The sequence below is a fragment of the Rattus norvegicus genome, chromosome 5, assembly GCF_036323735.1.
Source record: "Rattus norvegicus strain BN/NHsdMcwi chromosome 5, GRCr8, whole genome shotgun sequence".
In the NCBI taxonomy this organism is placed as follows: domain Eukaryota; kingdom Metazoa; phylum Chordata; class Mammalia; order Rodentia; family Muridae; genus Rattus; species Rattus norvegicus.
The window spans coordinates 25,404,157-25,429,917 of NC_086023.1; positions in this window are offsets into that span (position 1 = coordinate 25,404,157).

Here is a 25,761-nt window from a genome sequence, read left to right on the forward strand (position 1 = left end):
TCAAAGAAATAACGCCAATCCTTGCTTCATTTTCTTTGGTTTGGTTTCATCCCCATGCCTGCGGGAATTACCAGCTAAACCCCTTGAACAAAGGTTTTAGCAGATGAGTCCTTTACATTTCTCCAAACACGTTCAGACTGTGTTCTGACTTGTCATAAGATCCCTTTCTACATTCTTGTTTCCCTACACGTCATTCATTTTTAATGTTTGTCCTTCACTCTTTCTTCTGTCCACCATGATTTGCCGTGGCTTAAAAATCCTCTGGACATTTTCTCTCTTCTGAAAATCTGCTTCTAATTTCTAGTTCTGTATGTAGCCATCTGGGGTCAGTATAATTATTTTTCTGCTGTTGGGCCTCTCTCTCCTTTTCTAAAGAAACTTGTATGCTTTTCTTAGCTTTGCCGTTCACTTCCCAGGGAGAAGTATTGCATCAGTATCTCTGTGGTGAAACTTTGGCTGACAGTTGGTGAACTTCTGTTTGAAAACTGAAGTTTCTCTAGACACTGCTTTTAGCCTGACCCGTGTGTTCTCTGGACATAGTCTATTCTTTTTGAGTTTTGGGGAACTTTCTTTACTCTCTGTCTCCCAGGTCAGGATGCTTCAGGCTTTTCTTGTTTAATTGTAGCCCTAATCCTAGAAGTAACTTTTTCCCAGAGTCTTGACTTTCCCAGGAAAATGACATTTAAACCAAAGCTTGCAGGGCTGGTGAAATTGCTTGGTAGGTAAAGGCTCCTGCTATACAAGGCTGGTGACGTGAGTTCAATCCCTAAAATCCATAAGAGGTGGTAGGAGAGAACCAGCTCTAGAACGTTTTCCTCTGTGTTCTGGTACATCCTTGCCCACACCACATCATGCACACACATCTACACATAAACACTAGCAACAACAACAACAACAACAATAACAATAACAATAAAGGTCAAAAAATGAAAGAAACCAAGCTCTTGACTAGGGCTGTACTTATTTACTATGAGAAAGTAACTGCTCCTACATTGTAATGAAAAACACAGTAAAATATTTGCTGGGCAGCTATACAAAATATATTTTAATATAAAACTATAAATGTAATATGCAAAATTGGAGTACATGCTGGTATTTTTGAGTCAAATGAATACCACAGAAAATATTCTTCTTTTGTTGTTGTCATTGAACTGTATCTTTAACAGTAAGAATATGGCTTTAACTATTCACAATTTTTATTTTTCTCAGGCCAAGTATAATTATACAGAAATTTCAAAATTTAAACCATTTTCCAAGAAATTATTCCTCAAATATTTTGAGTTTCTTAAGAAGGAATTCTGTTAAGACAATATTTTCAAATAAGTTTATGTTTGGGTGTACTGCTTACAGATAAACTATAATCTTTATATAATGATTGAATATATACATTTATAATGATTAGCTTTTATTTCCTTTGAAATATTAGCATATTTAATTCAAGACAGCCAACAATATTCAAATTGATTGAAATTCTGTAAATCTCTGCATTAATCACAGATGATTTAGACACTGAAGATTTAAAGATGCTGCCTTAACAAGACAGAGCAATTATGTGTCATTACCCAAAGATGCTTTGAAAAATGACTTTTTAATTACTACTATTATCCATTGGAAGTAGAATTGCAAGGACACTTTTACGAAATAATAATTTTGTTTTCACTCTTTTTTCCCATCACATCGTTTGTGATGTCACAGTTAGTGATGTGGAGATTTTCATGAAACAATATGGCCTGTTGGTAGTTTATGAGTTTTGGCTAGAATGGTCATGTAGAAACTATAAAGGGTGAGGGGTATGTCATATCACTGGACTGAAATACTTAGAAAAAGGAGGTTATGGCATTTATTGAAATATGAGAAGACCTTCACTGGGAAGAAGCCAGAACTGAGTAATTTTGTGATTTGACTCATATTATCTTTCTTTGTATAATCAAATTCATATGAGACATCCTCCAAAACAACTCTGTGAAAACACCACATAGAGCAAGAACAATGAGCATTTCTGTCTTGTCTGAATTAGCTGTCTCAGAAAATGTTTTCACAATGTTAAGTATCCAAAAGTTAAAAACTTCCTTCATGATAAGCTTTTCCTGGCAGACATGAGGCTCTGAGTTATCTGAGTATCATGTTTGCAGTGACAATGAATTAGGCCGTTCCTGTAATCACTTTCACTGACACTGGACATAGAACACATGATGCTACTACCATTATCAAAAGCCAGAGAGATTCCTCTACAAACTTGGGTATAAAACAGGGCAGAGTTGGTTTACTGTGTTGTACTGAAAGATGGCTCTGAAGGGCGCATAAATAGGACAATGGTATTTTTTTTCCCTATAAGTGATTTGGAGTCAGTGCAGAACACTGTTTTTATCTTGTATTGTCATTTTGGCCAGCACTTGGGGAATTATCAGGCTTTGATTTGTCACTTTCTCTTGACACTGTTCCACCATTCAAGAAGGCCCATTCCTTGTTAAAAGCAGAGACATATATCTGACTGAAAAGTGATTATTTTCTCTTATAGAACATGCAAAACTCCGGCATCCAAAATTTAAATGACATATTGTCTCCATTTAACATAGCAGTGTCTGCTGGTTTGAAAACACGTGCTTAGGATAGATTGTTTTCTAGCTTTTTTGTTTCCTTCCATGTTTTTGTGTATGGAGTGGTGGTGGTGGTAGTCATGGTTATTGTTGTAGCTCTGGTTGTGGTGGTGGTCGTATGTGGGTGTGTGTATGTGTGTTCATGTATATACAGGTACTTGTGTATACACATGTGTGCATATGTATGTGATAGCCAGAAAACAACCTTGAATGTTATCCTCAGGAGCACTGGCTACTTCATTAAGACAGGCCCTCCCATTGACTTGGAGTTCTTGACTTACACTAGACTGTCTGGTCAGAAAGCCTAGAGTAGCCTCCTTCTTTCCCTCCCAGCATTGGGATTACAAGTGAGCATCACTCTGCCAGTTTTTAAAGCCAGAGTTACCGGGTACTAAAGTGAGGTCCTTATGCTTATAAGCATTTTACTATGTCATCACCGGAACCTAGGTCAGACAATCAAAAACTCATTAATGTTGCATTGTGAACTTATTGTTAAATGACTTTTTCACTGAAAAGCTCGGTGAATGCACACAGAGGTCCAAATCTATACTCCATAATTTGATAACTTCTTAATAGATTGATGGACCTTGGGAAGCTAAAATTTTGGAGATTTATATTTATACTATTTTTGTCACTGATTTTTGAAAATTGTTTAAAGTAAAATGTATATGCTATCTGAATAAAGCTTTTGAGGCACTTCATAGTCTGCTATAGCCCTTGGGGAATTCATGGCATGTATTTTGTGTTGTTTTATTATGCTGGGGATGGAACCCAGGGCCTTATGCATGCTAGGAGAGCTCTCTACCACTGAGGTGGCTACACTCTAACTCCATACGGTACATATTAGGAAATACACTTACAGAATAAAGTCCAGACCCTTCACCCACTTTTGAAGTCATTTTTATTTTTGACCCCTACCCGGAGTTGGTCTCCTCTTCTATGATATAAAAGGCGTTTCCAGACTTACTTGGAATTTTTCTGGAAAATTCCATTCTTTTCCACATGTGAAATGTATGGGAAGACAAATGCCACTCAATTCCATCTAAGTTTCATAGCTGAGGCTCTTAGAAATAATGCAGATATATTACAAAAGAGATTATCCAAAACAAAATGCAAACTTGTAATATTTTAAGTGTCTCCTGGAGTCTCCACAAGTAGAACACCCAAAGAAAATGAGGAAACATTTGTTTATTTTTTTAGTGCCAGAAATTATGAAGCAGATAATTATGAAGAAAAATGAATGGAAGAAAGAGATATGGTAATAAACCGTGTTATTTATTGAGAGTTATGTGTTTTGATTATCAAGGGAAAGGAATGCTGATTTACTCTGGTCATGAGGAAGACACCACTCCTGTGGGGTCTTCTGTCATGCCTCAGAAGACCAGGAAACCATCATTGGGTTTATGATAAGCTTCAGGCAGAAGGAGGAAAGATATGAGTAGTTTTCTTGCTGCTGAAGCTTTCAAATGCTGAGATGCCCTCAGTTGTTGCAGTACGTCCTGAACTTCATCAATTTCCCTACATTACCTTTTGCTTCCTTAGCCTTGGAAAACATTTACGATTCTTGAGTTTCTGTTGTCTCTTATCCCAAGAGTGCTCTTATAGACCCAAGTGGTTTTATACTCTTTGCTCTTCGAACTGTGCATGCTATTTCCTTGTCTCTACAAACTTTCTTCCAGTACCAAGAGAAAGAACCATTGGCTACTTGCGTCACTCAGGGGAGAATGGGACATGCCTAGTGTCTGAAGGCTTTCTCCAACTGTTTCTCTGTTGGGCCTGCCAGATATGCTTACTCAATCTGACACAGATGGAGTTATATATACTTCAGTAGTCGACATGAAATGATGGTGGAAGCCCACCCTCGTTCCATAAAGTATTCCCCTTGAACTTTGAAACAAACCTAAAACTTTTGTAGGTATAGTCATCTGCAGCCAATTGAACAACTGCAAAGAATACCGTAGTCTGAGGTAAGGTAACCCGTATCGAGGGTAACTCTGTTGCTTACTGCAAAATAGTTTGCAGAAATCCCTAAAACTTTGGAGACTAGCAGTGCTTGTCAGAATAACAAAATTGGATCCAGTTTTTCCTTGAAATTGCCATATTTTAGTGAATTACAGATACTGTAAATCAAATAGCTGAAGGAATGTAGAGATGCACCTCGGCATGTTTGTTTCGAACATGCACACTACAATACTATCTAGATAATAATCTAAATATGGGTATTCCTCAACAGCTAGTGTAAGTGTGAGAATCCCAGGAGGTTGTCTGCCATCATTTGAAACTTAAATATTTCCCAAAAGCCTTTACATTATTGCTTTGTGGCCATATTATAGTCTCCTGGGAGGATGTAGAACCTTGAGAAGTAGAGCCTACTGAAAAAAAGTTGTGTCATTAGGGGTTGGGGATTTAGCTCAGTGGTAGAGCGCTTGCCTAGCAGGCGCAAGGCCCTGGGTTCGGTCCCCAGCTCCAGGAAAAGAAAAAAAGAAAAAAAAAGTTGTGTCATTGAAACATGGGAAGAACAACATTATCAACCAACCAGACACTCCAGAGCTTCTAGGGACTAAACCACCAACCGAAGAGTACACATGGAGTGACTGATGGCTTGAGCCTCATATGTAGCAGATGATGGCCTTGTTGGGCATCAGTGGGAGGAGAGCCCTTGGCCCTGTGAAAGCTTAATGCCCAGTGTAGGGGAATGCTGGGACAAGGAGGCAAGAGGGAGTAGGTGGGTAGGGGAGCACCCTCATAGAAGCAGGGGAGGGAGGATGGGATAGGATGTTGCTGGAGGTGAAACTGGGAAAGGAGATAACGTTTGAAATGTAAATAAATAAAATATCCAATAAATGAAAAGAGAAAACCAAACAAACAAAAAATAAAGAGCATCTTGAGACACCCCACCATACCGTCTCTCTCCTTTGACTTCTCACCTATGAAGAACTGAGTATCTTTCTTCTCGATGGTCTCTGGTCATGATGTTTATTCAGCCTTACTACAGACCCACAAAACAATGGAAATAGTCAACTATGACCTGATACCATGAGCTCAAGCAAATATTTATCTGTTTCAAGGTGTTTATTTCAGGTAATATTTTTAGTTTTTGCTGACTGGCATCATATTTTTGAGCCACCATAGTCTGGCACAGGGATATGCAGAACATGAATGTTGTAAGAGTATATTGAGTAAACGTATAATCGTGGACTTTATGGAGATTGACCTGGTGTACCATGTAAAGGGAGCCATTAGAGTAATGGCCTGGGTGGGTGGGGAAGCACCCTCATAAAAGTATGAGGGAGGGTATAGTGGGATGGGGGTTTGCAGAGGGGAAACTGGGAAGGGGGATAACTTCAAAATGTATATAAATAAAACAACCAATAAAACAATTTAAAAAGTGATAGCTAGCAAAACTTGGATCAGCACAAGGGCTAGGCCATAGCAGTGACCTGGCACCAGGGCTGTTGAGCTAGAGTCCCCATTCTGGTCTTGGACTAGCTTAAGCTCTATTGACACGCTTCCCTCACCTCAGTTTCTTCTTCAATTAGATGAGAAGGATAATGGTGCATACCACATTTTTGATGGGATTAGATGTGACAATATTCTGAAACAGATCAATGTAGAAGCCCTCATGAGAAATATAAATATCAATCCAATCTAGTAGTCTATAAAATAATTAAAGTAGATTAAAAAGTACTGATTATCTGAACAATAATCTCTAAATGATACTAAAATGGGAAAAAGTAAGAATGTTATTGATGGGGAAAATCTTTCTTACTTTTGTCATCTTCTCTTCGTCCTTCTCTCTTCTAGAAAGGTGGTCCAGGCTGACATTGAGATTTCCATGTAGCAAGGATTATCTTAATTTCCTGCTCCTCCTGCCTTCACTTTCTAAGCATTAGGAGTGCTGTCCTGGGCTATTGTATCATCTCATTTGGGAACTCTTTTAACTTGGACTTTTGTCCATGTAGTTACATGAACCTCAGAAATTTTACCACTTCAAGTATCTGATTATCAACTTCTTTATATTATATGAGATTCTGTAGGGCACTGGGAAGGGTTTTGGAGGTATCTATCTGTCTGGGTTTCTTCTAGTATCCTTTTTCTGTAAGAGAGTCATTATGGAAAAATGTGATCTCTATGCTGAATTGTTTTTTGTTGTTGTTGCTGCTGAATTGTTTTAAAAGGAACATTTAAGCCTAAGAATGGTGCAAAATTGTAAAAGTCTTATGAGTCTCATAGCCAAAGGATAATAATATGGCTAACTAGATAAAAGCGAGGTCATCTTCCTGCTTCCTGTGCCATCAATAGCTGGATCTAAGAACTATGACAAGAGTAGGCTAGGAATAATAAGTTTTTTTGTTTGAAATATACAAGGGTATACAGGATTCCTTTATGTACTCAATGAGTTACACGAGGGTACTGCTCATACAGGATGGGTTACAAGGAGTTTTATCTTCTGGCTGGTATTTCTTGGGAACACAGTAGCTGAGTATCTACTGCCATTAAGTATGATCTGGGATCCCATATGAGGAGTAAAATGTCTGCCTCATAGAAATACTGCTAAGCCTCTGTCAGATATTGGAAATTGTGGCTGATACCACATAGCTCTGGATTGAGTTTCAACACTTAATTTGAATCTAGTAATCACATAATAGATTCCTTTATTTTATTTTATTTTGGAAAAGACAAAGACAGTAATAATTTTAAGGCGAAGTTAGGCCTAAATAATCATTTCTTGGGGGTGCTTACTATGCCCAGCATTTTAATAGCTCCTGAGTTTGAAAAACAAAGAAAAAGGATAGCATAACCATTTGCTTTCTAGTACAATATTTTAAGAAAAACTATTACTCTTCTAGAATAACAATTGTCAAGGACAACAGGAGAGAAGTGCAGGGAGTCAGGAAGTCAGATAAAAATATATAGCAGTGGGGGATGAGGAACTGGGAGTGGTCACCAGAAAGTCAGAGCATCCAGGGAAACAAAAGGCTTCCAGGACCCAATGGGGGATGGCTTTAGCTGAAATACATATGCAACAAGGGGGAGATAGAAACTGTAGAGTTCACCTCCAGTAGATAGGAAAGGCCCCCGGTTGAGGAGTGGGACCACCCATCCACCTCACAATTTTCAACCCAGAAATGTTCTTCTGCAAAGGAAAGACAGGAACAAAAAATGGAACAGAGACTGAAGGAAAGGCAATCTAGAGCCTGCCTCAACTAGGGATCCATCCCATCTGCAGACACCAAACCCATACACTATTGCTGTTGACAAGAAGTGCTTGCTGATAGGAATCTGGTCTAGCTATTCCCTGGGATGTTCTACTAGCATCTGACCAATACAGGTGCAGACACTCACAGCCAACCATCTAACTGAGCTCAGGGGCCCCAGAGGAAGAGCTAGGGGAAGGACTGAAGGAACTAACGTGGATTGCAACCCCATAGGAAGAACAATATCAGCTAACCGGTCCACCAAGAACTCCCAGAGACTAAACCATGAGCCAAAGAATGTACATGAAGAGATCCATATGTAGCAGAAGACGGCCTCATCTGTCATCAATGGAGGGGAATCCCTTGGTCCTATGGAGGTTTGATGCCCCAGCATAGATGGGGGATGCTAGAGTAGTGAGGCAGGAGTAGGTGAGTAGGTGGAGGAATATCCTCATAGAGACAAAGGTGAGGGGGCAGATGCAACAGGAGTTTATGGAGGGGTAGCCAGAAAGGGGGATGTCACTTCAAATGTAAACAAATAAAATGAGTAATAAAAAAGAAATTTGCAAAAACTAATAAAAAGACAAAAGCTTGTAAATGTCGCACTGTTTAAACATGATTTTTTTCTCTTTTAATCATACAGATTTAATGATTTATGCCATTTATTTCTTGATATCAAAATATAGTGGTAATAAGCATTAATAGGAACAATAAGATGTGCTTCCCACTGAAGGAAGAGATGGTGACGCACTGTTGCACGTGCCTTGGAGCAGGACTACAAAATGAGACTATTTCATTTACTGCCAAAAGCCATGTTCTAGAGACCTCATTTGCAACTACTCTCATCTTTAAGTGGTGAGCTTTGTAAAAGACAGAGCCAACAATTGGTTTTACAGATGAAAGTTCTCTGTGTCTCCATTTTCTTAACTGGAAAGAAAACACTGGCTTCCAGATAGTCCTCACCACATGTTTTAAGATTTGTGTTTGGTATCGTTGTTGTTGTTGTTGTTGTTGTTGTTGCTGCTGCTGCTGCTGCTGCTGCTGCTGCTGCTGCTGCTGGGAGTGCATTGGTATGAATTTTAACAAAAGCAATGTCCGGTCTTTCCACATGTAACGCCGTTAAACATGACAACACACATCTTGCTGCAGCTTGTAGTTTCCATAGTTTAGTCTTGTCATAGTTTTCAAGCTTAGCTTGAAAAATAGGGTGTAATTTATTATCATTTAAATTTCTGATTCGGACCTGTTATATGTTCCATACCAATCAGCTAAAGAGAACATATCGAATGCTGAATTTTGAATAAATAATGACAAATACTCATTTATGATTTTGTCTGAGCATGTTTATAGAAAAAATGACTTACTCATTGGGATTACTTTAAGGAGTATTTTCCTACCTTCATTTTTTTCTTTAATTTATACTTTGACAATTCCAGATATATGTACTATGCATCTGATCATATCTACCCTTCACCACCCCTTTCATCTCTTTCCCACAATCATCCTCATATTTTCCTCTGAAATCCATGACCTCATTCTTGTTCAACATTAACATCTGTCCATTCACATCCAGCCTCTACAGCTTACACAGGCCGCGTCTATATATGCCCATGTTGTGAACTCCATATACAACATACTTCAACAAATATTTCACACCAGAAGTAAATTGTAAGCATGTAAAATTTTTGTGAACTGGGCTGTGAAATGTCAGTGGAAATGCACTCTATCCAAGTTGACAGTTGATATCTGATCTGAAAATAGTGTATTTTCCTTCAAATGTTGGAGTCCTGTCACTTTGCATTGCTCTGATATAAACAGCTATACACAGAGAAAATTACTGTGAAGAAGAAAATCTTTCTTTTATAAATATGGTAACTAGAAAACAAAACAAAGCAAAAACTCAGAGCTGTTCTATGTTTCTAATATCCAGAATCCTGCTTCCCTTTTAGAAGTGTGATAATCTGTTTGAAAATGTTGCATTAATCCCTCATTGCTGTTCTATGCAAGTGACACAAAATTAATGCTTAAAAGAATACACTCTCATTTGCTTACAAGACTGAAAGTCAGAAATCTAATGTAGGTCTTCCTGGGTTAAATTGCAAGTTTTCAAGCAATGTGTGCTTTGGAGGTTGAGGTTAGAAGACACTACACATTTGAGGCAGCATGGCATATATATTGTAACTGTAACAGGCCAGGAGCTCTTTGTCTTTTTTAAGGTTTCAAGATACATGCATACATTCATACATACATACATATATACATACATACATACATATTCACTACATATAACATACATTCATATATACATGTACACATACATGCATACACTCATACATACATACAAACAACAAATATAGAATGTGTATATTTGAATGTATTCTAAATATATATTTATTATGTATTTAAAATATGGATATATACAAATATGTCTAAATTTTGAGTCTCTGTGTGTGTGTTTCTTTGTTCCTAGTTTTTGACCTAAAGCCCTTGAAATTCTTTGAATATGCACAGTGAGAGCATCTTTGATTTTCTGAAGAATAATTCATGGCTGACGTATTCTACATAGGTTCAGAAAACAGGCCAGTCACCCTACAGGCCAAGACAAGCTTGAGAATATGGGAACCTACAATGGTAAGTGTTTCATTGATAAGAGGAGCTAGAGGATCCATGTAACCAAGGGTGGCTAGTATTTTAATTAATGAAGGCTATGGAATGAAGTCACCACAGAAGCCCCTAAGTTTGGTTTGAGAAAGTATTTGTGTATCTGCGAACATGTTGTCTGGGCAGAGCAGGGGTTCTGAGGGGACAAGGTAGCCCCATGTCCTCAGCTCCCTTCCTTTACCTTACCCATTCCTCCCATCTCCCTGTTCTTGAATTGCAATAATGTTTTTACAAGGATTTGTTCATGATTAATGTTAAGCTCTCTCTCTCTCTCTCTCTCTCTCTCTCTCTCTCTCTCTCTCTGTGTGTGTGTGTGTGTGTATGTGCATGCGTGTGTGTGTGTGTGTGTGTGTGTGTGTGTTTTAACCTGAAAACTTTTTTTGAGTATTGTTAAGTGTATAAGATTAATGTTATGAAATCTACTAGATTTGCAGTTGATCATTAAGTATCTGCATCACCTAGGAATTTTAGTTTTAGTTGGTCTTTGAAAAGTGTGTAGTGTATGGTTCTGAGCTGTTATTTTATAGGGTCCACAGTTATCTGTGAGTTGATGTCTAAATTCATTTGAATAGCTGGATTCCCACTGGTCTCACAGAGTTGGAGAGTTAATGTTGAACCTGATTCCATGCATCTTACAATGCAGCAAAACCTTTCAAAGATATCAGAAGATAGAAAGATGTCCTATGCTCCTGAGTCAGTAGAATTAACATAGTAAAAATGGCCACCCTCCCAAAACCATTCTACAGATTCAACACAATCCCCTCCAAAATTCTAACACAATTCTTTACAAACATTTAAAGGACAATCCGCAACTTCATATGGAAAAATCATCAAATATCCAGAAATGCACACTGGAAAAAAAGAAAACGTCTTCAACAAATGTTATTTATCAAAGTAGAAGCCTGGAGGTAGAAGAATGCAAATGGATCAATATTCGTCAATTTGCAAAATATTCAAGTCCAAATGGATCAGACTTCAATATAAAACCAGAGACAGTGAGCCTGATAGAAGAGCCAATGGGGAACAGCCGTTAAAGGATTGGCACAGGAGACAATGTTCTGAACAAGCCATAAAGAGCACAGACACTAAGATCAACAGTTAGTCAGTGGGACCTCATGAAAAAGAAAAGTTTCATTAAGGCAAAGAACACTGTCAATCAGACAAAGATCCAGGCTACAGAATGGGAAAAGTTTTTACCAACTCCACATTCAATACAGGATTAATATCCAAAATATGTAAATGACTTAAGACATAAGACATCAAGAATCAAATAACCCAATTAAAATGAGGGTATGGATGTAAACAGATAATTTTTTAATGGCTGCAAAGTACTTTAATAAATCTTCCACTTCCTTAGTCACTAGGGAAATGCACATCAAAACTACTTAGATGGAAATCATACACTTGTCAAAATGGCTCTGATCAAAAGCACATGAGACAGCTCAAGCTGGAGAAGATATGGACTAAAGTAGCGCTCCTTTATTGTGGGTGGGAGAACAAATTTGCACAGCCACCATAGACACAATATGGCAGTTCCTCAGTTCTATCGCTCTTGGCCATGAACCCAAAGGACAATATATCTTACCACAAGGACACTTATTCAACTATGTTCATTATGGGGTAATTCATAAAAGTCAGAAACTAGAAACAGCATAGGTGTCTCACAGCTGAAGAATGGATAAAGAAATGTGCAAGATTTACACAATGGAGTATTAGTCAGCTGTTAAAAACATGACCTCATAAAATTTGCAGGCAGTTGGATGCAACTAGAATACAATCATCCTGAGTGAGGTAACAACAGGCCTGGAAAGACAAATGAGGTATGTGTTCATTTATAAGTGGATATTAGCCATTAAGTAAATGATAATCAAACTGCACTCTATAAACTCAGAGATGCTTGGCAAAGAGGAGGGGTCTAGAGCACATACATGGACCTCAATGGGAAAAGGAACCAGTAGATTTTGTGGCTGGATTGTGTGTGGGAGAGAGATGGAGAGAGAGAATGTGTATAGAGACAGCTGGAACTGGGTGCATTTGGGGGAAGGCAGTGTTGAAATCTAGTGCAGTGAAAGTTTCTTGGCATCTATGAGGGTGGACTGTAAACTTAGATTGCTCACAACCTATTTTACTATGGGCTCTTAAATTCTTTAACCTCCCTCTAGCTCACCAACCAGCAGAGACAGTGGAAAGCAAATGTGAATAGGGGAAGGGAAGATCTGGACCTGAGTAAAAATACTTCTTTGGGGGTGATTTCAATCTTCGTTATCAGGACAGTAGCAATTCAGTTCTCAGAAATCAGCAGTGGTAGCTTGATTTACTTGCAAGCTCTATTCATGGATTAGCAATTACAGTTTGATCCAGAAGAAACCACAAGGCTCTGCTTGGCTGGAGTTTGCAGAAGTGGCAAAAAAAAAAAAAAAGGCAGAATATCATAAGAAATTCTTTGGTGTGTTTCTTTCTACAAAGTCATGAGAAACGATAATCAGCAAAGAGTCTCAAGGTGAACTAATGACACACAGCCCTGTTCACTCTTGGTTCGGTGGTATTTTTATCCTATTCAAACATCACCAGTCCTCTCAAGTACCCACTCTAGCAAAATATCACATGCCTTTTTTTTTCAGACAACTTCCTAAAGATCACCATGTGTCAGTTCTTAACAAAACATCCTCCCATGTATCTGCTTCAGCAAAAACAACTTTTTACAAGACAGTGTCTAGAAAAACATCACATGACACATTTGAGTCTCTAAAGAAACCAGTAATTCCATTTCACTAGACTAATGTGGGCCTCTACTAATAGAGAACGTGGTATCTGGACTGGCCAAATTTTGTTGTCTGGCAAGACTTCCTGTGGTGAGATTGGCTGGCATCTGGTTGAGTTGTTGGCCAAGAGGGTTCTATGGAGATTCCCTAAGCAACCCTGGTTGATACTAGAATATAAAGTCACCGAGGAGGTGAGGGTGACAACAACATCCACAGAGCTCATTTTAAATAGATTGATCTGGTGCCTGGATGGAGCCTTTAACCCTACATTCCAGTCTCTTTGATGTGAGAAGATACTCTGTAGGGTACAGAAAGAGAATTATGGAAACCAACCCAGCCACAAAACTCTCAACCTACAGTCTGCCCTGCCTACAAGATGTGATAGAACAATGATCGTTCAGAACGTGTCAGGGTGGCTCATATCCTACATTGCCTGGATGGCCAAGAATCAAAGACTGGAAAATCCAGGAGACCTAGGATAGAACCAAACATGACTGGGAAAAAAATGAATGAAATTATTTTTACTGATATTCTGCTATATTCATAGATCAGTGCCTTGTCCAGTCATTATCAGAGAGAATTCCTCAGGGAGCAGATGGGATTGGGTGCACAGAAGCACAGCATGATATGCAGAGGAAGAGAGTCTAAATTAGAGGTCTCATTGGGTCCCTTCCCTTGTATATTAGAGAATTCTGTGGAAGAGGGAGGAGCATTGTAGGGGCCAAATGGAATGGAGGATACTAGGGAAACGTGGTCCATTGATCAATTAGGGCCCATATGGGCTCACAGAGACTGAAGTGGCAGATGCAGGGCTTGCATGGGTCTGTACCTGGTCCTCTGCATATATGCTATAGCTGCTATCTTGGTGGTGCTGTGGAACTCTTTAACAGTGGGAGCAGAAGTATCTCTTTCTCTTCTGCCTGCTCTCAGGATGCCTTTCTTTCTATTTTGTTGCTTTTTTTCATCCTCTACATAAGGACTTTGCCTTTTCTTTTTGTATCTTATTTTGTCCTGTTTGGCTGTTGTCTCTTGAAGACTTCCCTTTTTTTTCTGAAGAGGAAACATAGGGCGGAGTTGATCTAGAGAAGACAGGAGGTATTTGGGAGTTGGGAAAATTGTAGGTAAGAGAAAATGTGTCTGGAATGTAGTGCATAAGAAAAAATAATCTATGTTTAAGAAGAAAAAAAGAACAACTGTTTTCTTGCCTTTTCAAGTCTAGAGTGCTCCTTCCCTTGGTCCAGTCTCTTTTCTTTGCAAATTCAATTTGGCAGTGGTTGGGAGTGTAGACCATATTCTATTACCCTCATACTGACTTTATATCTTCTATATTCATATTAAAAGAAACCTTGGGATTCATTTAGGCTCACGTGACAATCTAGTGCACTCCTAACTTTAATTTTTTAAGACCCCTAATTCCATCTGTATCCTAATCTGCCTTTGTAATATCACACAACAACTGCAGTTTGGAGGAAAGTAAAATGTAGATGCCTGGCCTGGCGAGAGGGTTGACTCTGCTGTCAATTACCGATGATGACAGCAGAAAATAGAGACTGCCACATAAGCAGTGATCCAGTTTCCTGACAGCCTACAGAATGAATTTCTGGCATAACATACACTATGCAACTTTTTATGTGTAACTATTATTTTGATAAATCAAATGAGCATGTAAGTATGAGGAAGAGTGAATACCAACTACAACTCTGCTCTACTCTAGCATGGAGACCACGGGGAAGCCATAGCAACTCTGTAATAACCCAGAAATTGAGGAAAAATAAGGGAAAATGGTGAAGGGAAACTATATTTGAAAGGCCATAGTGGCATTTTAGCATCTTGTTGTATCCGTAGGCTACTGACAAGAGTTGGTCAAATTTGTAAGTCAATTACTAATTGTTATAAAACTTTAATGTTATTTACCCCACAGTCAGTGAAAATGAAGTCCCATTTCTCAAAACAAAAAAGGGCGCAGTAAGCAGCTGAAAGAGTCAGATGCAGATATTTACAATCAACCAATGGAAAAGCCAGAGACCCCTGTGGTTGAGTTAGGGAAATGTTGAAAGAAGGTGAGGAAGACGGTGACCACATGGGAAGACCAGTAGTCTCAACTAACGTGGACCCCTGAGAACTCTCAGAAACTGAGCAATCAACCAGGCAGCATATACCAGCTGACATGAGGCCCCTTGACACATATGCACCAGAGGATTGCTTTGTCTGGCCTCAGTGAGAAGAGAGTCATCTAACTCTTGAGAGACTTGAGGCCCCAGAGAGTGGAGAGGTTTGGTGTGTGTGTGTGTGGGTACATCCTCTTGAAGATAGGGGAGGAGGTATGGAATGAGGAACAGTTGGTGGGAGGACCAGGAGGGGGGGTAATGACTGAAAAAATATTAAAGAATAATAATAAAAAGTACAAATGGGAGGCAAAAGTTGATTCCTCAAAATAAAGTGTGCACCTACTAAAAAATAAAAAATAAAAATAAAAAACATAAAAATAAAAAAGAAAAGAAAAGGCACTTCCTGTGTTTACCGGAAGTCCCACACCGGATCCCGGACCGCAGCAGCTCTCTGCTCCCAAACCCCGTGGGAGAGAGACCTCACCGCCTGATCAAGTGGGCACTCCTGAGGCTGCAGAGCGGAGGAGACCACCAACACTGCCCACCCCTGCCCACATCCCTGGCCCAAGAGGCAACTGTATAAGGCCTCTGGGTTCCCGTAGGGGAGGGCCCGGGAGCGGCAGGACCCCTGCGCCTGAGACACTGCCGGAACCTGAAGGAAACAGACCAGATAAACAGTTCTCTGCACCCAAATCCCGTGGGAGGGAGAGCTGAACCTTCAGAGAGGCGGACATGCCTGGGAAACCAGAAGAGACTGCACTCTGTGCACATCCAGGCGCCAGAGGAAAACACCAAACGCCATCTGGAACCCTGGTGCACGGAGGCTCCTGGAAAGAGCGGCGCAGATCTTCCCGGTTGCTGCCACAGCGGAGAGGACTTAGGCAGTACCCCACGAGCAAACTTGAGCCTTGGAACTGCAGGTAGGACCAACTTTTCCCCTGCAAGAAACCTGCCTGATGAACTCAGGACACACAGAGGCAAAATTCCTCTAAGGCCGGGCACTTCCTGTGTTTACCGGAAGTCCCACACCGGCGGATCCCGGACCGCAGCAGCTCTCTGCTCCCAAACCCCGTGGGAGAGAGACCTCACCGCCTGATCAAGTGGGCACTCCTGAGGCTGCAGAGCGGAAGAGACCACCAACACTGCCCACCCCTGCCCACATCCCTGGCCCAAGAGGCAACTGTATAAGGCCTCTGGGTTCCCATAGGGGAGGGCCCGGGAGCGGCAGGACCCCTGCGTCTGAGACACTGCCGGAACCTGAAGGAAACAGACCGGATAAACAGTTCTCTGCACCAAATCCCGTGGGAGGGAGAGCTGAACCTTCAGACAGGCGGACACGCCTGGGAAACCAGAAGAGACTGCACTCTGTGCACATCCAGGCGCCAGAGGAAAACACCAAACGTCATCTGAAACCCTGGTGCACGGAGGCTCCCGGAAGGAGCGGCACAGATTTTCCCGGTTGCTGCCACAGCGGAGAGGACTTAGGCAGTACCCCACGAGCAAACTTGAGCCTTGGAACCACAGGTAGGACCAACTTTTCCCCTGCAAGAAACCTGCCTGGTGAACTCAAGACACAGGCCCACAGGAACAGCTGAAGACCTGTAGAGAGGAAAAACTACACGCCCGAAAGCAGAACACTCTGTCCCCATAACTGGCTGAAAGAAAACAGGAAAACAGGTCTACAGCACTCCTGACACACAGGTTATAGGACAGTCTAGCCACTGTCAGAAATAGCAGAACAAAGTAACACTAGAGATAATCTGATGGCGAGAGGCAAGCGCAGGAACCCAAGCAACAGAAACCAAGACTACATGGCATCATCGGAGCCTAATTCTCCCACCAAAGCAAACACGGAATATCCAAACACACCAGAAAAGCAAGACCTAGTTTCAAAATCATATTTGATCATGATGCTGGAGGACTTCAAGAAAGACATAAAGAACTCCCTTAGAGAACAAGTAGAAGCCTACAGAGAGGAATCGCAAAAATCCCTGAAAGAATTCCAGGAAAACACAATCAAACAGTTGAAGGAATTAAAAATGGAAATAGAAGCAATCAAGAAAGAACACATGGAAACAACCCTGGATATAGAAAATCAAAAGAAGAGACAAGGAGCTGTAGATACAAGCTTCACCAACAGAATTCAAGAGATGGAAGAGAGAATCTCAGGAGCAGAAGATTCCATAGAAATCATTGACTCAACTGTCAAAGATAATGTAAAGCAGAAAAAGCTACTGGTCCAAAACATACAGGAAATCCAGGACTCAATGAGAAGATCAAACCTAAGGATAATAGGTATAGAAGAGAGTGAAGACTCCCAGCTCAAAGGACCAGTAAATATCTTCAACAAAATCATAGAAGAAAACTTCCCTAACCTAAAAAAAGAGATACCCATAGGCATACAAGAAGCCTACAGAACTCCAAATAGATTGGACCAGAAAAGAAACACCTCCCGTCACATAATTGTCAAAACACCAAACGCACAAAATAAAGAAAGAATATTAAAAGCAGTAAGGGAAAAAGGTCAAGTAACATATAAAGGCAGACCTATCAGAATCACACCAGACTTTTCGCCAGAAACTATGAAGGCCAGAAGATCCTGGACAGATGTCATACAGACCCTAAGAGAACACAAATGCCAGCCCAGGTTACTGTATCCTGCAAAACTCTCAATTAACATAGATGGAGAAACCAAGATATTCCATGACAAAACCAAATTTACACAATATCTTTCTACAAGTCCAGCACTACAAAGGATAATAAAGGGTAAAGCCCAACATAAGGAGGCAAGCTATACCCTAGAAGCAAGAAACTAATCATCTTGGCAACAAAACAAAGAGAATGAAAGCACACAAACATAACCTCACTTCCAAATATGAATATAACGGGAAGCAATAATCACTATTCCTTAATATCTCTCAATATCAATGGCCTCAACTCCCCAATAAAAAGACATACATTAACAAACTGGATACGCAACGAGGACCCTGCATTCTGCTGCCTACAGGAAACACACCTCAGAGACAAAGACAGACATTACCTCAGAGTGAAAGGCTGGAAAACAATTTTCCAAGCAAATGGTCAGAAGAAGCAAGCTGGAGTAGCCATTCTAATATCAAATAAAACCAATTTTCAACTAAAAGTCATCAAAAAAGATAAGGAAGGACACTTCATATTCATCAAAGGAAAAATCCACCAAGATGAACTCTCAATCCTAAATATCTATGCCCCAAATACAAGGGCACCTACATATGTAAAAGAAACCTTACTAAAGCTCAAAACACACATTGCACCTCACACAATAATAGTGGGAGATTTCAACACCCCACTCTCATCAATGGACAGATCATGGAAACAGAAATTAAACAGAGATGTAGACAGACTAAGAGAAGTCATGAGCCAAATGGACTTAACGGATATTTATAGAACATTCTATCCTAAAGCAAAAGGATATACCTTCTTCTCAGCTCCTCATGGTACTTTCTCCAAAATTGACCATATAATTGGTCAAAAAACGGGCCTCAACAGGTACAGAAAGATAGAAATAAACCCATGTGTGCTATCTGACCACCACCGCCTAAAACTGGTCTTCAATAACAATAAGGAAAGAATGCCCACATATACGTGGAAATTGAACTATGCTCTACTCAATGATAACCTGGTCAAGGAAGAAATAAAGAAAGAAATTAAAAACTTTTTAGAATTTAATGAAAATGAAGGTACAACATACCCAAACTTATGGGACACAATGAAAGCTGTGCTAAGAGGAAAACTCATAGCGCTGAGTGCCTGCAGAAAGAAACAGGAAAGAGCATATGTCAGCAGCTTGACAGCACACCTAAAAGCTCTAGAACAAAAAGAAGCAAATACACCCAGGAGGAGTAGAAGGCAGGAAATAATCAAACTCAGAGCTGAAATCAACCAAGTAGAAACAAAAAGGACCATAGAAAGAATCAACAGAACCAAAAGTTGGTTCTTTGAGAAAATCAACAAGATAGATAAACCCTTAGCCAGACTAACGAGAGGACACAGAGAGTGCGTCCAAATTAACAAAATCAGAAATGAAAAGGGAGACATAACTACAGATTCAGAGGAAATTCAAAAAATCATCAGATCTTACTATAAAAACCTATATTCAACAAAACTTGAAAATCTTCAGGAAATGGACAATTTCCTAGACAGATACCAGGTATCGAAGTTAATCAGGAACAGATAAACCAGTTAAACAACCCCATAACTCCTAAGGAAATAGAAGCAGTCATTAAAGGTCTCCCAACCAAAAAGAGCCCAGGTCCAGACGGGTTTAGTGCAGAATTCTATCAAACCTTCATAGAAGACCTTATACCATTATTATCCAAACTATTCCACAAAATTGAAACAGATGGAGCCCTACCGAATTCCTTCTATGAAGCCACAATTACTCTTATACCTAAACCACACAAAGACCCAACAAAGAAAGAGAACTTCAGACCAATTTCCCTTATGAATATCGACGCAAAAATACTCAATAAAATTCTGGCAAACCGAATTCAAGAGCACATCAAAACAATCATCCACCATGATCAAGTAGGCTTCATCCCAGGCATGCAGGGATGGTTTAATATAAGGAAAACCATCAACGTGATCCATCATATAAACAAACTGAAAGAACAGAACCACATGATCATTTCATTAGATGCTGAGAAAGCATTTGACAAAATTCAACACCCCTTCATGATAAAAGTCCTGGAAAGAATAGGTATTCAAGGCCCATAGCTGAACATGGTAAAAGCCATATACAGCAAACCAGTTGCTAACATTAAACTAAATGGAGAGAAACTTGAAGCAATCCCACTAAAATCAGGGACTAGACAAGGCTGCCCACTCTCTCCCTACTTATTCAATATAGTTCTTGAAGTTCTAGCCAGAGCAATCAGACAACAAAAGGAGATCAAGGGGATACAGATCGGAAAAGAAGAGGTCAAAATATCACTATTTGCAGACGACATGATAGTATATTTAAGTGATCCCAAAAGTTCCACCAGAGAACTACTAAAGCTGATAAACAACTTCAGCAAAGTGGCTGGGTATAAAATTAACTCAAATAAATCAGTTGCCTTCCTCTATACAAAAGAGAAACAAGCCGAGAAAGAAATTAGGGAAACGACACCCTTCATAATAGACCCAAATAATATAAAGTACCTCGGTGTGACTTTAACCAAGCAAGTAAAAGATCTGTACAATAAGAACTTCAAGACACTGAGGAAAGAAATTGAAGAAGACCTCAGAAAATGGAAAGATCTCCCATGCTCATGGATTGGCAGGATTAATATAGTAAAAATGGCCATTTTACCAAAAGCAATCTACAGATTCAATGCAATCCCCATCAAAATACCAATCCAATTCTTCAAAGAGTTAGACAGAACAATTTGCAAATTCATCTGGAATAACAAAAAACCCAGGATAGCTAAAGCTATCCTCAACAATAAGAGGACTTCAGGGGGAATCACTATCCCTGAACTCAAGCAGTATTACAGAGCAATAGTGATAAAAACTGCATGGTATTGGTACAGAGACAGACAGATAGACCAATGGAATAGAATTGAAGACCCAGAAATGAACCCACACACCTATGGTCACTTGATTTTTGACAAAGGAGCCAAAACCATCCAATGGAAAAAAGATAGCATTTTCAGCAAATGGTGCTGGTTCAACTGGAGGGCAACATGTAGAAGAATGCAGATCGATCCATGCTTATCACCCTGTACAAAGCTTAAGACCAAGTGGATCGAGGACCTCCACATCAAACCAGACACACTCAAACTAATAGAAGAAAAACTAGGGAAGCATCTGGAACACATGGGCACTGGAAAAAATTTCCTGAACAAAACACCAATGGCTTATGCTCTAAGATCAAGAATCGACAAATGGGATCTCATAAAACTGCAAAGCTTCTGTAAGGCAAAGGACACTGTGGTTAGGACAAAACGACAACCAACAGATTGGGAAAAGATCTTTACCAATCCTATAACAGATAGAGGCCTTATATCCAAAATATACAAAGAACTCAAGAAGTTAGACCGCAGGGAAACAAATAACCCTATTAAAAAATGGGGTTCAGAGCTGAACAAAGAATTCACAGCTGAGGAATGCCGAATGGCTGAGAAACACCTAAAGAAATGTTCAACATCTTTAGTCATAAGGGAAATGCAAATCAAAACAACCCTGAGATTTCACCTCACACCAGTGAGAATGGCTAAGATCAAAAACTCAGGTGACAGCAGATGCTGGCGAGGATGTGGAGAAAGAGGAACCCTCCTCCATTGTTGGTGGGATTGCAGACTGGTAAAACCATTCTGGAAATCAGTCTGGAGGTTCCTCAGAAAATTGGACATTGAACTGCCTGAGGATCCAGCCATACCTCTCTTGGGCATATACCCAAAAGATGCCTCAACATATAAAAGAGACACGTGCTCCACTATGTTCATCGCAGCCTTATTTATAATAGCCAGAAAATGGAAAGAACCCAGATGCCCTTCAACAGAGGAATGGATACAGAAAATGTGGTACATCTACACAATGGAATATTACTCAGCTATCAAAAACAACGAGTTTATGAAATTCGTAGGCAAATGGTTGGAACTGGAAAATATCATCCTGAGTGAGCTAACCCACTCACAGAAAGACATACATGGTATGCACTCATTGATAAGTGGCTATTAGCCCAAATGCTTGAATTACCCTAGATCCCTAGAACAAAGGAAACTCAAGACGGATGATCAAAATGTGAATGCTTCACTCCTTCTTTAAATGAGGAAAAAGAATACCCTTGGCAGGGAAGGGAGAGGCAAAGATTAAAACAGAGACTGAAGGAACACCCATTCAGAGCCTGCCCCACAGGTGGCCCATACATATACAGCCACCCAATTAGACAAGATGGATGAAGCAAAGAAGTGCAGACCGACAGGAGCCGGATGTAGATCGCTCCTGAGAGACACAGCCAGAATACAGCAAATACAGAGGCGAATGCCAGCAGCAAACCACTGAACTGAGAATAGGTCCCCCGTTGAAGGAATCAGAGAAAGAACTGGAAGAGCTTGAAGGTGCTCGAGACCCCAAAAGTACAACAATGTCAAGCAACCAGAGCTTCCAGGGACTAAGCCACTACCTAAAGTCTATACATGGACTGACCCTGGACTCTGTCCCCATAGGTAGCAATGAATATCCTAGTAAGAGCACCAGTGGAAGGGGAAGCCCTGGGTCCTGCTAAGACTGGACCCCCAGTGAACTAGACTATGCGGGGAGGGTGGCAATGGGGGGAGGTTTGGGAGGGGAACACCCACAAGGAAGGGGAGGGGGGAGGGTGATGTCTGTCCGGAACCCGGGAAAGGGAATAACACTTGAAATGTATATAAGAAATACTCAAGATAATAAAAAATAAAAATAAAAAAAAAAGAAGACAAGTCAAAAAAAAAGAAAAGAAAAGAAAAGATCATAGAAGTGAAAACTGGAGAAAGCTTTCAGAATGTTTATTTTGTCTTTTGCCAATGGGAAAAAATTGAGAATTTCATCATTGTCTTCAAGGTGAAATCTTACAGCCTGGTCTGAAAAAGTAGAAGCAAGCTTGAGGAACAGATTTAGTTTAGCTCAGAAACAACTTCCCAAGTAACAGTCTGTGGTAGTTAGTATGAGCAACAGAGGAATTTTATCTCTCCTGCTTTTTCTGGTCTCAGAAGAAACACAAAATATGTTCCTATTCTATAAAGAAATCAGCATGTCTGGCTTTGTTCAAAACACTAGCTGAAGTGGGCCTTTAACTAAGTAGGATTTTTCAGTGCTGAATTTCTTTTTTACTTTTGCAGGATTTGGCTCTTCTTGAAACATTGTTTTTTCAAAATAAAATTTAAATCTCAATTTCCAACCTCCCCATATATAAAAAATAGATGGAGAGAGACAGAAAGAAGGATAGATAGACTGTATCAATTGTTCCCTGGATGACACTGACAGGCTTAACTCAGTCTTATGAATGACATTGCTCTGACATCCATGGAGCTGTGTTCTAGACTCTGTGTACATGTTCTGACATTCATGGAGCTGTGATCTATACCACATGTACATGTTCTGACATTTATGGAGCTGTGCTCTAGACCACATGTACCTGCTCTGACATCCATGGAGCTTTGTTCTCGAATACATGTACATGTGTTCCACGGATGCATAGTTAAGAGCAGACTTTCTGAATATGTATCCTTTTCTATATATTAATGGTATAAATTGTTTTAGAAATAGTTTCTTTATTCAAATTTCATTCATAGGATTTTTGTGATACATGGTCATATACACATATATGCATATATGTGTATACATTAATTTGTGTAATTCTAAGTAAACTCTATTATGATTTAAATAAAATTTATTTTGAATTAAAGAGTATGTTTAAGACAAGTGAAACTTTTTTTTTTTGGTTCTTTTTTTCGGAGCTTGGGACCGAACCCAGGGCCTTGTGCTTCCTAGACAAGCGCTCTACCACTGAGCTAAATCCCCAACCCCCAAGTGAAACTTTTTACATTGATCATTGATAGCCTCTAACATGAAAGAGTTGCTCATGTTATCATGATTGGATCATGTTATCATGATTATCATGGATAGGATAATTTTTCTCTCTTCTTTCTTTTTTTTTAAATTCTTTAATCTTTTTTTACAGTCTAGACTTTATCCCCCTCCTGGTCTGCCCTCTGACTGTTCCTCATCCCAAACCTTTGCCACACCAGTCTCCAAGAGAATGTCTCCATGTGCCCTCTACCTCACCAGACCTCCCCACTCCTTAGGGCTCTCAAGAGATAGGTGCATCTTCTCTCACTGAGGCCAGACCAGGCAGTCCTCTGCTAGGTATTGGTCAAGGGCCTCATATCAGCTGCTGATATCCGCTGGTATATGCTGCCTGGTTGGTGACCCAGTGTCTGAGAGAACTCAGTGGTCCAGGTTAGTTGAGACTGCTGGTCTTCCTATGGGGTTGTCCTCCTCCTCGGCTTCTTCCAGCTAGTTGAGCTAAAGCTTCTGTCCATTGGTTGGCTGTAAGTATCTGCATCTGACTCTTTAAAACTTCTTGTTGGGTCTCTTAGAGGACAGTCATGCTAGGCTCCTGTTTGTAAGTACACCATAGCATCAGTAATAGTGTCAAGCCTTCAGGCCTCCCCTTGAGCTGGATCCCAATTTGGGACTGTGACTAGACCTTCTTACCCTCAGTTTTGTCTCCATGTTTGTTCCTGCAGTTCTTTCAGATAAAGACAATTCTGGGTCAGAGTTTTTGACTTGGGGGTGGCAACCCCATCCCTGGACTAAATGTCCTGTCTTTCAACTGGATGTGAAGTATACAAGTTCCCTTTCCCCACTGTAGAGTACTTCATCTAATATCCTTCCTTTTTAGTCTTGTGAGTATCTCACCTCCATGATATATTCTAGAGGGTCCCCCAACCTCCCAAGGTTGCCTGTTTGACTTCTTTCTGCTGGCCCTCAGGGCTTCAGTCCTGTTTCCCCACCTCATATCTGCTCATGTTACGATTTTCCCTTCCCTGTTCTCCTTTCCACTCAGGCCCCTCCTCCTTCCTGTCCTCCACCCTCTTTGATTGCTTTCTCCTCCCTCCTAAGTGGGATTGGGGCATCCTCATGTGGGTCTATTGGCTTGTTAACCTTCTTGAGTTCTGTGGATTGTATCCTGGGTATTCTGAATTTTGGGGCTAATATCCAGTTATTAGTGAGTACATACCATGTGCATTTTCTTTGGGTCTGAGCTATCTCACTCAGGATGATATTTTCTAGTTACATCCATTTGGCCTGTAAAACTCATGATGTCCTTGTTTTTCATAGCTGAGTGGATTTCATTCTATAAATGGACCACATTTTCTGTATCCATTTTTCCATTGTGGAACACCTGGGTTGTTTCCAGCTTCTGGCTATCACAAATAAGGCCACTATGAAGATAGTGGATCATATGATCCTGTGGCATGGTAGGGCATCTTTTGGGTATATGCTCAAGAGTGGAATAGATGGATCTTCAGGTAGATCTATTTACAATTTTCTGAGGAAACTCTAGATTGATTTCCAGAGTGGTTGTATCAGTTTGCAATCTTACCAGCAATGGAGGGATGTTCCTCTTTCTCCACATCCTTGCCAACATGATCTGTTCCCTGAATTTTTGATCTTAGTCATTCTGATTGGTGTAAGGTGGAATCTCAGAGTCATTTTGATTTGCATTTCTCTGATCATTAAGAACTTGAACATTTCTTTAAGTGTTTCTTAGCTATTCGAGATTCCTATTGTAAATTATCAGTTGAGTTGTATACCCCATTTTTGATTGATTTTTTTTGTTTTTTTCGTTGGTTAGCTTCTTGATTTCTTTATATATTTTGGTTGTTATCCCTCTATCAGATATGAGGTTTGCGAAGACCTCTTCCCA